The 18891-nt window shown below is 42.9% G+C and overlaps 1 protein-coding gene across 1 annotated transcript in view; it reads right to left on the bottom strand.

Moving 5' to 3' along the window:
- DPP6 (dipeptidyl peptidase like 6) overlaps positions 1–18891 on the bottom strand; it is a 230004-nt gene that overhangs the window by 144469 nt on the left and 66644 nt on the right. The window lies entirely within an intron of this gene.

Raw genomic sequence — 18891 nt, 5'->3', positions numbered from 1 at the left:
TGGGGACAAGAATTTCCACTGCTAACTAAGGTAGTTGTTAAGCGAATCGTACCCAATTTTACAACCTTTTCTTTGTCATAGTTGCTAGGTGAATCACTGCAGTTGTTAAGTGTTGTTGTTGACTTTTCTTGTTGGAAGCTGGCTGGGAAGACCACAAATGGCTGTCACATGACCTTGGGAAGCTGCAACTGTTGTAAATATAAGCCAGTTGCCAAACATCCGAATTTTGATCATCTCATGGGAATGTTGCAATGGTTATAATCATTTTTTTCACTGTCGTTATAACTCTGAATGATCACTAAACAAATGGTTGTAAGTTGAGGACTCCCTCTAACCCATAACAAACCTGTGTAAGTCATAAATATTATTATATTTTTTAAACTGTTCCTTTAATGACACAGGAACTTTTTGAGTTTTATGCAGGTGAACAAATGTTGCCAGCAACAATATCTTGGCATCTTCATTCTAATTTTTTAGGTTATTTGAATAGCTGCAATATTATAGTAATCTCTATTTCCACTGTGCTGTAGTCAGGAGCTTGTAATAAAAAAATGGCTGAAGTTACATTTAAAAAATCCAAATGGCAACTTTCAAAATTTATCTGTATTCATCGATTATCTGCTTTTGGGCCCAGTAACAATTCCTCAAATATATATATATATGTGTGTGTGTGTGTGTGTAGGCGCGCGCCTACAAACTTGAAATTTGGCATGTATGTCCCTCTTGGCTTCTAGGTGCTTGCTAATACAGTTAGCTCAGATGCTAAGGAGTTCTACTCCCCCTCCCCACCTGAAAAGAATTCTGTTCCAACTGCCAGTTGCCTCACATTCCATTAACTCAGTTCAAACTGGCAGACGTTCCACTCCAGGCAGGAGCAATATTCCATTATGCGTTTCAATCACCAACCACCACTGAGCCAACGGAGTGAACCGGATTTCTTCTCCATTGCCTAATCACATAGTTTTGTTGTGAAGCACGAGTATCCACCTAGTGCTTCTATAAAATTCTATAAAAAAGCAGTCTCTGCTTTGCTCCCTTAGCCACAATGCCAAGTTCTGCTACTCAAGTAGGCCTCTGTGGTGTATCTCCTTCCCACTTTCCAACAAGTGTTTCTCAACCTTGGCAACTTTAAGATGTGTGGATTTCAACTCTCAGAATTCCCCAGCTAGAATTCTGGGAGTTGAAGCTTGCACATGTCTTAAAGTTGCCAAGGTTGAGAAGCATTGCTCCAACAGAATGAACATGAAGTCATTCATTGTCTTGGGATGCAGGGAGCAAATTAGTAACCCTCGACTTTCAGCCACAATTGAGCCCACATTTCTGTTGCTAAGTGAGACAGTTGTTGAGTAAGTTTTCCTTCATTTTTATGACCTTTCTTGCCAAAGTTGTTAAATCAATCACTGCAGTTGTTAAGTTAGTTACACAGTTATAAACTGAATCTGGCTTCCCCCTTAAGTTGGGTTGGCAGAAGGTCACAAAAGTTGATCGCATGGCACTACAACCGTCATAGATATGAGTCATCTGGCAAGTGTTTGATGTTTGGATCACATAAAGATGGAGATGCTCATAAGGGTGAAAAATAATCCTGCGACTTTTTTTAAATGCCATTGTTAACTCCATCACTAAATGAACTATTACATGTCAAGGACTACTTTTCTCTACATCATTTCTATGTAAGAGGTATTAAAATGCTGTCCATTCCCACCGCTTTTAGCGTGTGATTGTGTAAGAAGCTGTGATCATGGAAACGCTCTCATGTCTAATTGACACAGCACAGAATCTTGACATTTCCTGCTAACAAGGCCACTGAATTATTTAGATTGCAGAAATAAAGTCGACGTGCCCTGTTACATGTGCTCTAAATGGACAACTAATGAACATATTATCCGCTGGTAAATGTAACAATTCCAAGTGTTAGAAACGAGCTAAGTCCAGGCAAAAGGGTGATAGAAAGACTTAGTATATTTTTATATTCTCTCCTTGTATTTGCAGATATATACAAAGAAGGGGTTTTTATCAAACAATTGCACGGCCCCAGCACTACTGGAGCAGGGGTCAAATGCTCTGAAGTCTGCTACAACTTCACTTAGCGCAAATGCCCACTGATCATTGGAACTACCGGTTCGTCCGAACTGGTAGCATTTTTTTTTTACTACCGGTTCGCCCAAATCGGTTCGAACCGGTAGCATTTCACCCCTGTACTGGAACACACGAATGATAAATCACCACCACCCCTGTCATGAAAGCATCTCTGACCGCAGATTCATTTAGAATCATGGAATCATGGAAGACTGGATACAACTTTGGAAGTCTTCTAGTCCCATCCCCTGCCCAGCACTGGAGATCTAACTATCATATTGCTATTTGAAAAAGATATACAAAGTCATGATGCGTGTGAGCCTATCAGAACATCAGAGATATCAGACTCCTATGCCATCAGTGGTTTCCCTATGACACTTTACGTGCATGAAAGTTGGACTTTGAAGAAGCAGGATTGAAGGTTGATGGACGCAATTGGCTTTGGTGTGGCACTATGGTTAATCAAGAAAACAAATGGATCACAGAAGTAATCAACTCAGAGTTCTCACTTGGGGTACAAATGGCCAATTATGGCATTTTGAATACCGTGTCCAACTGTCTTGAGATATTGGGCAAGATGGAGGAAAAGATAATAATACAATAGAATAGAATAGCAGAGTTGGAAGGGACCATGAAGGCCTTCTAGTCCAACCCCCTGCTCAGGCAGGAAACCCTATACCAGGGGTGTCCAAACTCGTGGACTTCAACTCCCAGAATTCTGGCTGGGGAATTCTGGAAGTTGAAGTCCACAAGTCTTAAAGTTCCTAAGTTTGGACACCCCTGCCCTATACCATTTCAGACCAATGGTTGTCCAATCTCTTCTTAAAAACTTCCAGTGTTGGGGCACCCATAACTTATGGAGGCAAGTTCTTCCACTGATTAATAGTTCTAACTGTCAGGAAATTTCTCCTCACTTCTAAGTTGCTTCTATCCTTGAGTAGTTTCCATCCATTGCTTCTTGTCCTGCCCATCCATTATAACAATAGTTACAATGCTCTAAATATTTACTTTTTACTACTGGAAGATCAAACACTTCACCAACTTCTGGATTATAAATTTAATTTAGCTTAATTTATTGAATTTATAAGCTGCCCAATCCCGGAGGACTCCGGGCGGCTTACACAGAATAAGAAAAGAAAAAAACAAACAAAATAAAAATAATAGCAATAGCAATATAGCAATAGCAATAGCAGTAGACTTATATACCGCTTCATAGGCCTTTCAGGCCTCTCTAAGCGGTTTACAGAGAGTCAGCATATTGCCCCCAACAATCTGGGTCCTCATTTTACCCACCTCGGAAGGATGGAAGGCTGAGTCAACCCTGAGCCAGTGAGATTTGAACCGCTGACCTGCTGATCTAGCAGTAGCCTGCAGTGCTGCATTTAACCACTGCGCCACCTCTATTTTTAATCTCTAAAAATAGAGATTAAAATTCTCCAACACGCATACATTCAAATTGGGGCTGGACCCTACATAATAAGGTCAACAGCCCCAGGCCTGCCGGAACAGCCAGGTTTTAACAGCTTTTCTGAAGGCCATGAGGGTGGGCGAGGTCCGGACCTCTGGGGGTAGCTGATTCCACAGGGTTGGAGTAGCCATAGAGAAGGCCCTCCTCCAAGGCTCCGCCAGCCGACACTGTCCGGCTGACGGCGTCCTAAGGAGGCCCACCTTGTGGGATCTTATCGGCCATTGGGAGGTATGCGGCAGTAGGCAGTCTCGCAAATACGCTGGTCCTGAGCCATGTAGGGTAGGATACATGTAGGGTAGGTTATCCTGTTTAGGATAACCCGCTCCCTCCTCAATAGGAGGGATGCGAGAGACCCCTTGCAGGGTAGGGCTGAGGATTATGCTCAATTCTTGGCGGACAAAGTAGCTCGGTTTCGATCGGACTTGGACTCCACCGCAGTAGATCCAGCTGAGACACAGGAGGATCACTTGCTACACCAGCTCTGGGTTGAGTTCCAGGACGTTGCCTCTGGGGATGTGGACAGGGCCATTCGAGCTGTAAGTGCCTCCACTTGTATTCTGGACCCGTGTCCCTCCTGGCTGGTTGCCAACAGCAGGGAGGTGACACATGGCTGGATCCAGGCGGTTGTCACCGCCTCCCTTCGGGAGGGGCACTTCCCCGCCGTACTTAAAACGGCGGTGGTGAGACCCCTCCTGAAGAAACCATCGTTAGATCCAGCCATTTTAAACAACTTTCGTCCTGTCTCCAACCTTCCCTTTATCGGGAAGGTTGTTGAGAAGGTGGTGGCCTTTCAGCTCCAACGGGCCTTGGAGGAAGCTAGCTATCTTGACCCCTTCCAGTCCGGCTTCAGACCTGGTTACAGCACAGAAACCGCTTTGGTCGCATTGACCGATGATCTCTGGAGGGCCAGAGATGGAGGCTATGCGTCCATCCTGGTTCTCCTTGACCTCTCAGCGGCTTTCGATACCATCGACCATGGTATCCTTCTGCGACGACTGCGGGAGGTGGGAGTGGGAGGCACTGTTTTGCGGTGGTTCTCCTCCTACCTCTCGGACAGGTCGCAGTCGGTGTTGGTCGGGGGGCAGAGATCGTCCCTGAGGCCCCTAACGTGTGGGGTGCCACAGGGTTCGGTCTTATCCCCCCTACTATTTAACATATACATGAAACCGCTGGGCGAGATCATTCGGAGGCACGGGATAAAATACCACCAATATGCGGACGATACGCAATTGTATCTGTCCGCCCCGTGCCAACTCAATGAAGCGGTGGACGTGATGAACCGGGGTCTGGAGGCCGTTAAGAACTGGATGAGTGCTAACAAACTGGTACTCAACCCGGACAAGACCGAGTGGCTGTTGTGCTTCCCCCCCAATAATTTGGCTAATATACCAATGCTTAGGCTGGGGGGTCAAATTTTATACCCCTCAGATAGGGTCCGCAACTTAGGAGTCCTCCTGGACCCACAGCTGACTTTTGATCACCAGCTGTCAGCTGTGACCAGGGGGGCATTTGCCCAGGTTCGCCTGGTCCGCCAGTTGCGGCCCTACCTAGACCGGGGGGCTCTCACAACAGTCACTCGAGCCCTTGTGATCTCTAGACTGGAATACTGCAATGGGCTCTACATGGGGTTGCCCTTGAAGTGCATCCGGCGACTGCAGCTAGTCCAGAATGCAGCCGCGCGAGTGATAGTGGGCGCACCGCGGTTCGCCCACGTTACACCTGTCCTCCGCGAGCTGCACTGGCTACCTGTTGGTCTCCGGGTGCGCTTCAGGGTACTGATGACCACCTTTAAAGCACTCCATGGTAGTGGATCTGAGTACTTGAGAGACCGCCTTCTGCCGATTACTTCCCTAAATCGACCAATTAGATCGCACAGACTGGGCCTCCTCCGAATCCCATCTGCCAGTCAATGCCGACTGGCGACCACACGGAGGAGAGCCTTTTCTGTTGCTGCTCCGACCCTGTGGAACGAGCTCCCCATGGAGATCCGTACCCTCACCACTATCCAGACCTTCCGCGCAGCCCTCAAGATCTGGCTCTCCCAGCAGGCCTGGGGATAGGCTTCCAATTCACCCGCCTGAGTGTTTGATTGTTGAATGAAAGTTGTGTTTTACTATCTTTTCTTTGTTCACATATTGTTTTGTTTTTGACCTTGCACCCCCCCCCCCCCTGTGGTTGTAAGCCGCCCTGAGTCCCCTCAGGGAAAAGGGCGGCATATAAATCCCAATAAACCTAAACCTAAACCTAGGGCTTTAAAGGTAATGACCAACACCTTGAATTGCATCCGGAGACCAATTGGCAGCCAGTGCAGCTCGTGGAGGATAGGTGTAATATGGGTGTATCTTGGTACACCCAATATCGCTCGCGCGGCTGCATTCTGGACTAGCTGTAGTCTCCAATTATCCCCATCTTCTGAAATGATGTGTGAAGCTAGAGCGTTACAGGAAACTTCCTTTGCCTTCCCATCTTTCAGATATTGAATAACCCGTATAAGGCTGACCAGGAGCTAGGTGGGTGGACTTAGCTATAGTGCACTGATGGAGGATCTGAAAGACAGGCTGGGGCAGATTGTCCTAAAAAAAGTCTGACTTGGTAAATTAATCAATCAAGATGCTATAAGTAGTGTGCTTGTTGCCATCATGATGCATTTACTAGACAACATACAATGTGTCCTATGCAGAAGCCCATAGAAGGCACATGTTATCATTCATTAACCCTTCCCATTCCCAGCTAGTAAAATTCCAGATATACCTCAGTAATTTACAGTACGTCCTCTGAGTTCCATGCTAATTATCTGGGAACCACCTAGAAGCAAGAATGTTAGACAAAACCCAGGTCTAGGTAGTTAATGACCATCACAATGCAAACCAGTTATTATTCAGAAGTAATCCTCAGTGAGTATAAAAGGATTTACTCCAAATTAAATAAGCCTGATATGTAAGCATGAATTTGTCCTGCAATATGATACCTCTGATGTAATTATATTTGTTTTCGGAGTCTTGAGAAGTCATAACAAACTTGATATTTTCTAGAAATAGTGAGTTAAATTCAGAGAGAGAGAGAGAGAGAGAGAGAGGGAGGGAGGGAGGGAGGGAGGAAGGGTGATAGAGAGAAAAGGGGTAGGGAAAGGAAGAGAAAGAGAGGTGGAGGGAGAAAGAAAGAGAGAGAGAAAGAGAAGGAAGGGGGAGAGAGGGGGGCGGGAAAGAGTGGGGGAGAGAAAGAGGGGGGAGTATGAAAAGAGAGAGTGGGAGGGAGAGAGAGAAAGAGAGAAAGAAGGGGAGGGAGGGAGAGAGAAAAAGGAGAGGAGAGAGAAAGAGAGAGGAGGGAGGGGGAAGAAAAGAGAGGGAGGGAGAGAGAGAGAGAAAGAGGGGAGGAGAGAGAAAGAGAGAGGAGGGAGGGGGAAGAAAAAGAGGGGGAGGGAGAGAGAGAGAAAGAGGGGGGGAGGGAGGTGGAGAGAAAGGTGGGGGAGGGAGAGAGAAAGAGAGGGGGGAGAGAGGGGGGAGAAAGAGAGAAAATAGTGGGAGAGAGAAAAAGAGGGATGGAGGGAGAGAAGATTGATGCTACGGTGAATAGTTGTAGTTCAACATATTTAGAGTGCCTCAGAATATGGAAACTTGCATGATAATTAAGCTTGTATTATTTCTATCTTATGGTTTCAACCGATCAAACTACCCATCTGTCCATCCATCAGCCACCAGAGGAATTCTTTTTCATTGTATGATAACAGGTGTTGTTTACTTCCACTCATTTTCACGTTTTTTAATCTGAAAGGATCGATTAGGAATGAAAACCTCAGTTATGACACCGAGTAATGAACTAGGAACTTATTTACTTCTGAATTAGCTTCATTACTTGCCCAGATTCATGCAGATGCAGGCCATAAATGTTCACAAGCAATCACAAAACGAAATATCCCAAAGCTGCTTTTTCAAAAGGTAACTGGGCTTTCTTTTGTTTTTTTCCTTGAAGATGTTTTGCTTCTCATTCAAGAAGCTTCTTTAATTCTGACTGAATGGTGGAGAATGGAAAGATTTACATTCCTTGCTGCAGAGATCCTTCCATCCACCACCATTCAGTCAGAACTGAAGAAGCTTCTTGAGTGAGAAGTGAAATGTCTTGAATTTGAATTTGAATTTCCTTTATTTGTATGCCACCCTTTTCCCTGGGGGGACTCAGGGCGGCTCACAATTCAAAAAGGGAGGGGGGGAAAGACAAACAGTATTCCAATATGGAAACAATACAACATATTAAAAGAGAGCACAACAGTCACACAATTCGGGTGGGGTTGGAATCTTAACCCCAGGCCAGCCGGGACAGCCAGATCTTCAAAGCGGCGCGGAAGGATTGGAGGGTGGTGAGAGTCCGAATCTCCACGGGGAGTTCGTTCCAGAGGGTCGGAGCAGCCACCGAGAAGGCTCTCCTCCGGGTCTTCAAGTAAAAACAAAGAAAGCCCAATTTGAAAAAGCACCTATGGGACAACCAGGACCTGGATGACTGAGAATCTCCATAGACATAAAATGAAATGTTTCTTTTATTTTAACAGCATGGTGAAAAGGGAAATCTGGGTGGAAATGTAGGATTCATAGTCTTGAATCCCTCCTTTTCTTATGGGCTATGTCTCCAGCTACCTTTAGCTGTAAGATACTGAAAAGATTTCCAGCCCTGAATTTCCTTCCCTTAGAATAGAGATGAAGCCAAGATGTTTAAATGCTCCACAATTAATATCATGCGCCTTAGCTCAGTAGCTAAGATGCTGAGTTTGCGCGATCAGAAAAGACTGCAGTTCAAATCCCTAGCACCACGTAACGGAGGGAGCTCCCTTAACTTGTCCCAGCTTCTGCCAACCTAGCAGTTTGAAAGCATGTAAAAATGCAAATAGAAAAATAGGAACCACCTTTGGTGGGAAGGTAACAGCGTTCCATGCACCGTTTAGTCATGCTGGCCACATGACCATGGAGATGTCTTCGGACAGCACTGGCTCTTTGACTTTGAAACGGAGATGAGCACCGCCCCCTAGAGTCAGGAACGACTAGCACATATGTGCAAGGGGAACTTTTACCTTTTTTTAATGGTACATTTGCTGGCATCCTTTGCCAGCAAATGTACCATTTTAGGAGATTAAGGCTCGTAGGCCTATATCTGAAATAGCTGTTTATTGCTAAAAGAGCCCTTTATCACATTGTGTTGGGATAAAAAGTTATCTTCAAAACTTCTGGAGCAACTTTAGTCTAACGGTTAGGACACAAGGCTACAAAACGGGAGATTGTGAGTTCTAGTCTCACTCTAGGCATGAAAACTATCCTGATGACTTTGGGCCAATCACCTAGAGATGGTGAATTCTAGTCCTGCCTTAAGCTTGAAAGCCAGCTAGCTGATTTTGGGTAAGTCACCAGGAGTTCTAGTCCCTCCTTAGCCATGAAAGCTGACTGGATGGCTTTGGGCCAATCACCAACAGACTGTAAGTTCTAGTCCCTCCTTAGCCATGAAAGCTGACTGGATGGCTTTGGGCCAATCACCAACAGACTGTAAGTTCTAGTCCCTCCCTAGGCATGAAAGCTGACTGGATGACTTTGGGCCAATCACCAACCGACTGTAAGAGCCAAGGTGGCGCAGTGGTTAAATGCAGCACTGCAGGCTACTGCTAGATCAGCAGTTCAGCAGTTCAAATCTCACCGGCTCAGGGTTGACTCAGCCTTCCATCCTTCCGAGGTGGGTAAAATGAGGACCCAGATTGTTGGGGGCAATATGCTGACTCTCTGTAAACCGCTTAGAGAGGCCTGAAAGGCCTATGAAGCGGTATATAAGTCTACTGCTATTGCTATTGCTATTGTAAGTTCTAGTCCCTCCTTAGGCATGAAAGTTGACCGGATAACTTTGGGCCAATCATCAGCAAATTGTGAGTTCTAGTCCCTCCTTAGGCATGAAAGCTGACTGGGTGACACTCTATCAGCCCAACTCACCTCACAGGGTTGCTGTTGTTGTAGGGAAAATAGGAGAGGAAGGTGTGTTGGAAGTGTTTACCACCTTGTGTTATTTGTAAAAATAATAAAGGTGGGACACAAATAAATAAAAGAATAAAATTTATTGAGTATTGCACCCTGAGTGCAGGACACCTAAAACAGCATTTCCTTCTTGTCTCTTCCTGTCCCATGCAGATATTCCTAAAGGCAGAGGTGAAATTCAGCCAGTTCTGACAGGTTCTGGAGAACTGGTAGCGGAAATTTTGTGTAGTTCGGAGAACCGGCAAATAGGCTGGCCGTGCCCACCCACTGCCTCCCAGCTGATTTTCTTTTGTTGCCCTGAGCAAGAGAACAGAGCTGGGAAATAGGTTAGTGAGGTGGGGAGGGAATGGGGATTTTGCAGTATTTCCCCTGCCACGTCCACAAAGCCATGTCCACAAAGCCACACCATACCCACAACTGGTAGTAAAAAAAATTGAATCCCACCACTGCCTAAAAGTCTTGGTTTCCCACCCCCAAGGGTAATTTTGAGGTGCTTTTGAAGGTCTTTTCCATGTCCAGATCAAATTGTAAGATCTCAAAGAAAATGTGGCTTTATAATTGATCATGAATTTTCTTCACTATCCCAGGACTGTCAAATTTGCGGCCCTCTAGTCGGATGTGTCATGCGCTGGCCACGCGAAGGAAAAAAGTCATGATACTTCACGTGATGACACAAGTTTGATACTCTGCTCTATCCTCTGGAACTCGAATGATGTTTGCCATTTCCTAATAGTGATACAAAGGTATTTATTTGAAGCTGTCAATCTAGGGGATAATAAATGTTCTAATTACCTAACACCCAGGCCCACAAGCATACAATCCACCTGGCCTCCTCTGTTGCTTTCAAAGTCAGGATAGATTAAAAAGTCAAATTAAGAGAACCAAAACACTTGTCTCATTCAATTTACCTTGAAATAAGCAAGAGGATCATCTGGGAGAAAAAAAAGAAATGTGAAGAGGCACTGGAATCACTACAGGAAATTATAGTCACTTAACATCTTATGGATTCCATCCAATTCTTTCCTGATTATGGTCTGCACCAATCAGTTTAAAGCAGTGGGGGAGGATTCCCTTCCCTACCAGTTCGCAAATGTGAACGCACACGCCACTTTCTGCGCATGCTGAGAAGGTAACATATTGTCAGGGTGGGTGGGTGGAGCCTCCCGCAGCTGCTGCTACCGGTTCGCCTGACCTGGAGAGAACGGGCTGAATACCTCTGGTTTAAAGCAGAGGAAAGGTTTAGGGCCTTGATGGCGAACCTATGGCACATATGCCACAGGTAGCACGCGGAGCCACTTGTCAATTCATGCAAGACTGGCCAGCTGACTTCAGCCTTCTTTTAAGGCCCTTTTTCGCCCTCCAGAGGCTTCCTTGAAGCTTCCAGAGCACGAAAAACAGGCCCTACAGCCAAACAGGAAATTCAGGAATGGACTTCCGGTTTGCCCGTAGATCCGTTTTTCGCCCTCCGGAGGCTTCAGGGAAGCTCCTGAAACCTCCAGAGGGCATCTGGGGGTGGGGAGCAGAGGAGACTATTTTGCCCTCCCCAGACTTTTAGAAAGCTCGGGAGCCTGGGGATGGCGAAAGAACGACAGCAAAAGCTTGCCAGGTGTGTGTGTGTGTCACGCACACATGTGCATGCTGGGGGAGGAAAGCACATAGCATTATGGGTGTGGCACGCTGGCACACGACCCCCCTGTGCTCCCCTCGCTTTTGGCACGGGAGCCAAAAAAGGTTCGCCATCACTGGTTTAGGGGATCCACTGTAAATCTCCTGTACAAATATTTGCCCACAGAGTAATTTCTTTCTGTGATTTTTATTTCAGCACAAATGATTTTCAAATAAGCCCTTTCTTTGGCATTTTATTAGTTTCAGTCTCTCCTCTTGATAATGGCAAACTGTAAGACTATCTCTTACCACCTTTCGCTGCAAATAGGTTTTTTTTTTTTCTCCCTACAATGTTGATAGCAGATATTTGATACCAATTATTTTTTTTTCCTCTATGGAGCTGCAGAAATGTGTGAACTTTCTGGCTAAATTTCAGCTGTTTGGTATATATTTTACATGATTTCAATTTCTTCCCTTTACTGAGACACTTGCTCATTATAAAACCATCTCAACATGTTTCTAGTAAGCTATGCTATGCTGATGAACGATTCTGAAACCTCAGGGGCACCATTGGCAAAAGAACATGCCTTTTTTTTTTTTTTGCAATCCAGGTGGTCTATTAAGATTTCACAAACATTCTTGCTTGCTTAATTGGTACAGAAGTGCTTGAGATATATCAATGGCTAAAGTGATTTTGAAGTGTCAGGGTGTGACAGAAGCGTCAGCACAAGTCCTAGTCAACTAAAAGTTTTGTAACAGTTCTGAAACTGCACCGTTCTCAAAAGTTCACAACATCTGACAATAATTTATTCCAGTTAATGGGAACATTAATGTTCTTCCTTTGATGCTTTTTTCCTACATGAATCTTTCCCTGGTTATTTCCAGCTGTTGGCATAACATTCTCTCTTGCTTTGTGTCCTCAGCTATAAGCTGTTGAATCAGCTCTAGAAATCTTAGGTAGTTAATTATGGGTTTATAGAACTTCTTAACACTACAACTGGAAGCAAAAGAGACATAGCATAAAGAAAGAAGTGAAGGGGAAGCTCAGAATGAGCAGAGAATGACAAAGGAGGCAAAGACTTTTCTTCAGGTATTTTCAAAATAAAAGAAAGAGAAATGAATCCATATAGCAGCTACTCAAAGACAGAAAAATGCTAACAGAAGCAAAGTACAGAGAGAACTTTTCTTGTTTCCAGTCTTCTCCAAGAAAATATGTGTTCTATCTATCTATCTATATATATGAGCCAAATACTACTCACTCATCACGATATCTCCAGAACAGTGGTGGGTTTCAAAATTTTTTGGAATCTCTTCTGTAGGTGTGGCCTGCTTTCCGGGTCCACTGGTGGAACCTCTTCTAACCGGTTCGGTAGATTTGACGAACCGGTTCTACCGAATAGGTGTGAATTGATAGGAACCCACCTCTGCTCCAGAACCATAAAGCCTACAAACTCAAAATTTGGCATGTATGCTCCTCTTGGCTTCTAGGCATTTGCTCAGAAAGGATTTTTCGAAATGACAATCAGATCATTAGTATTTCTTATACAGTAATTAATAGTTTGATGTGAAGGAGTTCTACTCCCCCTCCCCACCTGAAAATAACTCTGTTCCAGCTGCCAGTTGCCTCATATTCTGTTACCTCAGTTCAAACTGGCAGACGTTCCACTCCTTCACTCAGGAGCTGTCTGTGGCTCCTTACAGTACTAAACGTTGGTACCACACCAAGATATCTACGCCTTCCACCTATGAAATTGCTTCCAGGCTCAAGGCAGTGGGAGACTACCACTGAGCCAACAGAGTGAACCGGATTTCTCCTCCATTGCCCAATCACATAGTTTCATCGTGAAGCATGGGTACCCAGCTAATTAAATATAGATGCAAAAAGCAAAATAAAGCAGCAAAACTAAAGCTTGAGACTGATAGAAACCTGGCTTGGGAATATCCATTTACAATGAATTAACTTTAAATCTCCAGGGCAAGATGAATTACATTCTAAATTGCTGATGGCCTCTTTGAAACCTTAGGTATCAATCTTTGATAGATTCTAGAGAAACACTGATGACATTCCACATGACAGGAAGACAGCAAACATTGTCCTTATCTTCAAGAGAGAGAAATGCAAGATTCAAGGAGCCTATTAGCCAGCCAGTTTGATAGCAGAGCCTGGGAAGATTTAGAGCAGATTTTAAAATGATTGATCTGTAAGCGCCATGGAAACAACGTAGGGAGTACAAGAAGTCAGACTAATTCTTATTTTTTAACCTGCTACCTTTCTTATTACAGGAATGCTATAGACATGATATTGATTTCAGCCAACAAAAATTGACAAATTCTGGTGATCCAGTTAATAAGCTAGTTAAGCATAGGACACAAAAATTTGAAGATTGTACTCAAAATGGAACTAATAACAGGGGCTTATCAAAGGAATAAGTTCCACCAAGTTAAGACCTGTAAACTTCAGTATTTTACCAACGGCTTAAGGGAAGTAGTGGAAACACTTGCCAAATTTACGTATTTCAAATTAGAATACGGGTTGGATAGCTAATATCCTATAAGAGAGAAACACAATTGAAAATGATAGGTTAAAAAAATAAGCAAAGACAAATGAAAACAACTTTTGGGAAATGGGGATCAAAGTCATTGTGTTTAAAGTAAGGAATATTTTGTTTAATAAGTAAGCTTGTGAAGATCTTTGAAAGTTAATAAATGAGATGCTGAATAGAAGAAATTGGAACAGATGCCAAGCGGAGCAACGAGAATTATTGGGGACTAGAAATTAAACCAGACAAAGAAATATTGAAAGATCTGGGAATATTGAGATGGGAGAATGTGAAATCATTTTTTTAATATCCAAGAGGGAGCCACAGAAGAATGCCAGCGGGCTTTCTGTTGGTCCAGATGGCAAGACATGAAATATTTATGTTACAAGAAGCCAGGTTGGTTAAATGTTAGGAAAATGTTACTTACAATAAAAATAAAAGCACTTTGACAATGAAATTAATTACTTAGAGAACTGGAAGGATTTTTTTTTTACATGAATGCTATCACTTTCTGGATGCTTCAGTTTGATTTCCTTGTACAGAATAAAAAGCTGGACTTGATAAAATGAATTAAGTAAAAGTAAAGATTCCCCTTGCATATATATGCTAGTCATTCCTGACTCTAGGGGGCGGTGCCCATCTCCGTTTCAAAGCCGAAGAGCCAGCACTGTCCAAAGATGTCTCCGTGGTCATGTAGCCAGCATGACTAAATGCTGAAGGCGCACGGAATGCTGTTACTTTCCCACCAAAGGTGGTTCCTATTTTTTTACTTGCATTTTTACATGCTTTCGAACTGCTAGGTTGGCAGAAGCTGGGACAAGTAATGGGAGCTCACTCCATTACACAGTGCTAGGGATTTGAACCACTGAACTGCTGAACTTTCTGATTGACAAGCTCAGCATCTTAGCTACTAAGCCACTGTGTCCCCGATAGAATGAATTATCATCACCAATTCTAGGATTGAATGGTTCTGTTGATTGCAGCTAGTTAGTTAGCTAACAAATAGATGTAAGAAAAGTACAGGAATTTTTTTTATTTCAATGGCAATGTTAACATCTCTCAAATCATTCACAATGAAAGCAATTTAATATTCTCAATTTAACATCTAGCTGTATGACTACAAAAAGGCTTACTTTTATTTACTGTTTGGTGTTTTTTTGTATTTTGAATTAGACAAACTGCAATTAATTTGGATGGTTGTAAAGCTTCACAAGGGATGCAGTGGCTCAGTGGCTAAGATGCTGAGCTTGTCGATCAGAAGGTCGGAAGTTCAAATCCCTAGAGCTTTGTAACGGAGTCAGCGCCTGTTACTTGTCCCAGCTTCTGCCAACCTAGCAGTTTAAAAGCACGTAAAAATGCAAGTAGAAAAGTAGGGACCAACTTTGGTGGGATGGTAACAGCATTCTGTGTGTCTTCAGACACCGCTGACTCTTTGGCTTTGAAATGAGCACCGGCCCCTAGAGTCGGGAACGACTAGCACATATGTGCGAGGGGAACCTTTACCTTTAACTTTAAAGCTTCACATAGTGATACACAGTACTTAAATATGATGTACCACTCTACTGATTGGTAGGGCTGGATATGGAGAATACATAACTCTTTACTTCAATATTTTAAAATGCATTATTTAATCTGTATAATACTTACTTAAAGGTTTAAAAGTTTGAGCACAGAATATAGCTTTGTCCAATGCAATATTTGTGACATTTGGCAACTTTAAGATGCATAGATTTCAACTCCCAGAATTCCCCAGCTAGCATCTGTGTGAATTTTAATATATTATATTTCATTGGGAAAAAATAATAGCTCTGCCTTGGCTGGCAGCATCTTATTAGAGACATTTATTAAATTTAACAAGCATTTCTATGCCAGTTCCCCTTGCAAAGAATAGTGAACACTGCCTCTTACATGTCAGTGGAGAGAAGCCTATTAATGAAAAATGCTTGCCACTTGTATTATTTATTAGTATTTGTATTCTCTGGAAAACAAAAAAAGTTATAAAATCTGACCATATGAAAAGGACCTCTTTTTAGCCAAAGGGGATGGTTCGTGCCCATTCAATTAATTAGCTAAAAAGTTGCCAATATTTTTTTAAAAAAAATATTAAAATGTAAAAATATCTAAAAATGCTTGGAAAATGTAAACCATCAGAAAAGAAATGAAACAGAAATAAAACCAATCAGGAATTAAATCTCTATGTAGGTGCAAAATGCCATTTTTTATCAATTTGTGGGCAACAGCACAAGCCTATGTGTGCCACATAGTAATTGTGGATATAGTTACAAATCTGCCATAGCGGTGGTGAAATTCATTTTTTTCTTTACTATGGTTCTGTGGGCGTGGCAGGGGAAGCATATTGCAAAATCCCCGTTCCCACCCCACTCTGGGGCCAGTCAGAGGTGGTATTTGCTGGTTCTCCGAACTACTCAAAATTTCCGCCACCAGTTTTCCAGAACCTGTCAGAACTGGCTGAATTTCACCCCTGCGCCATAGTCTCTTGCTTACCAATTAATCCTTATTGGAAATTGGCTGATCCTAATGGTTGGCTATCCCATGTGAACAATCTATATATCTGGTATTGTGCACTCATTATTTCATTCATGAATTTTTGAACAAATCCTTCCAAGTTGAACAAATCTTATGAATACGAAAGCATGTGGGAGCTGGTTGGGGTTTGTTTAATGGATTCTATTAGATAGTGGATTTTAATTTTTTAAAAATTTTGTAAGCAGCCCGGAGTCATCTATGTTTGAGTTGGTTGGCTATATAAATTTGTTTTAATAAATAAGTAAAATAAAACAAAATTGCAAATAGCCAGAGTATTTGTAAACCGGGGTTATCAAATTGGTGGCCCATGGGCCAGATGTGTCATGCCCAAGCCACGCCCACCCCAGTTCCATGAAGAGTAAAAAGTTGCGATACGTCATGTGATGACAATGTGACGCCATGAGTTTGACACCCATGTTGTACACTGCTAGATTGAATCCATGATGAGTCCAAATCCTTCCCAACTCAGAAATGTGAAAATTTAACAAAACTGATTTATCTTTGCATGCTTTTACTTAGTTTCAGAATTATTGATATCTCCCTATATTGGGTGTGATATAATATGTCTCTTTCCTTGCCAAAGCATTTCTTTTATCCTTTTTAAAAATGGTATTAACATCCTTTTCTGTCAGTGGATCTTAGAGTCAGCCAGAAGAAAAGACATTCAGATGGACGTTTCACTATATGATTTTCATTTCATCCTGACCTTTCCAGTAAGTTTGGAGTTTATCTGGAATTTAATTTGTAGCTCTTTAAACTTTGCTGAAAGATTTGCACCCCGAAGAAATAGCCATAAAAGTCCATATGTCCTGACTGTATGCCTTAGGCCAGAGTTGGTGAACCTTTTTGGCACTGAGCACTGAAATGGGAGTACACGGACGTGTGTGCATGTCGGAAACTGGAAGAGCAGCCGTTCGAAGCGCATGCACGTGCCGGGAAGATGAACTTTTGGTTTCTGGTGCATGCATGCGCACTGCCAGCTGACCTTTGTGTGTGCATGCACACCAGAAACAAGAAGATCAGGTGGGCAATGTGCATGCACATGTCGGAAACTGGAAGATCATCTTCCCAGTGCGCGGATGTGCACCTGGTGGCTGCTCTTCCAATTTCCCGTGTTCCTGCGCGCATGAAGACCAGCTGGCTGGCATGCCAGAATCTGAAAGAGCAACAGGCGATGTCTCTATGTGGCACTTCCAGCACATGTGCCATAGGTTCTCCATCACGTGACCCGTCAAAACCGCGCTCGACTAAGCCGCGCCCGATTAAACCGCGTCGCTGATGTCATCAACAGGGCGACAACAGCCAGCATGGAGAAAGAAGGGCGCTTTAAATAGCGCTTTGAAAGCAAGCCGATTCAACTTAAGGTAAGGGTTAGGTTTAGGGTTAGGTTTAGGGTTAGGTTTAGGGTTAGGTTAAGGTTAGGTTTAGGGTTAGGTTAAGGGTTAGGATTAGGTTTAGGGTTAGCTTTAGGGTTAGGTTAAGGGTTAGGTCTAGGGTTAGGGGTTAATTTTAGGTTTAGGTTTACAGTGTGCTTCTGTCTCCGCGCTGTTGTCACCCTGTTGATGACGTCAATAGGAATTCCACTCAAACCAGTAATTCTTTTGATAGTTGATAATTCTTTTAATTAACTGTGCCATCAGTCCAGAGCTGGTGCCTATTTATGATGCAACCACGATGGCATCTGGTGCAAGACAAACAGAACTGATTTACTCCCATTTGAAATAATACTAATTGGATTAGATTCATCATCACATTAGATCCCATTGATTTCCATAGTTCTATTCAGAGTCTGATTATCTGAATATTGAAGCCGCTCCTACGGTATGTATCCTAAAATTATTGTTCTACAATTCTCCAATACAACTTGGGTTGCCTACTTTTTTTTTTTTTTTTTTTTGCTATTTATGAAAAAAGAGATGAACATTCTGCATCATTGGTGGCAGCCTTTCTCCTTCAGAGCTTCTTCAGTCATAAACCTGATTCTTTTGCATAATTTATTCAGTTCACCTGCTAACAGAGAGGAACACGCCACTATTTGTGAAATGGAAAATATATCAGAATTCTACATATCTTCACCTTCAAAGATATAACTAAGCATTTCCAGCAATCTCATAATCTAGGTTACTCATCCTTCTTTATTTTTTGTTTGGAATATAAATTATTAAGATTTTGAAAATACTGGCCCCAAGAAGATTGCTGGTCCAATGATTGGGTTTAAATTCCTTGGACATTTAAGCAGCTGAATATTCATGCATGCTGATATATATCAACCTTAAGCCTGACATGGGAAGAGAGGTATTATAATTAATGAGTTATTTCAGCAGTGAAAGGTACTGACATTTACCTTCTGTTAAAATTTATAATGATTAGGAAAGTTTGGTAAGAAAGTCAAACAAGGAATTCCCAAAGGTACTTTTACTGGAGGAAACTGGACTTCGTTGTTTTTTCTTTTCTTTTGAAGATATTTCATTTCTCATCTGAGAAGCTTCAGCTCCGACAGGATGGTGCGGAATGGCAGGATTTATACTCCTTGCAGACAGCTGGTCATTTGCATTCTTTTAGAGTTGCTGAGGCTACCTGGAGGTTTATCTGTATCCCCAGGGTCACCTAAGTATTGCAAATGTGTATGGAGACTTCTTGGCTACAGATG

The sequence above is a fragment of the Thamnophis elegans genome, chromosome Z (assembly GCF_009769535.1).
Source record: "Thamnophis elegans isolate rThaEle1 chromosome Z, rThaEle1.pri, whole genome shotgun sequence".
NCBI classification, from domain to species: Eukaryota; Metazoa; Chordata; class Lepidosauria; order Squamata; family Colubridae; genus Thamnophis; species Thamnophis elegans.
Note: the sequence above shows the minus strand (reverse complement) of the source record. Positions and strands in the feature narration are given on the sequence as shown.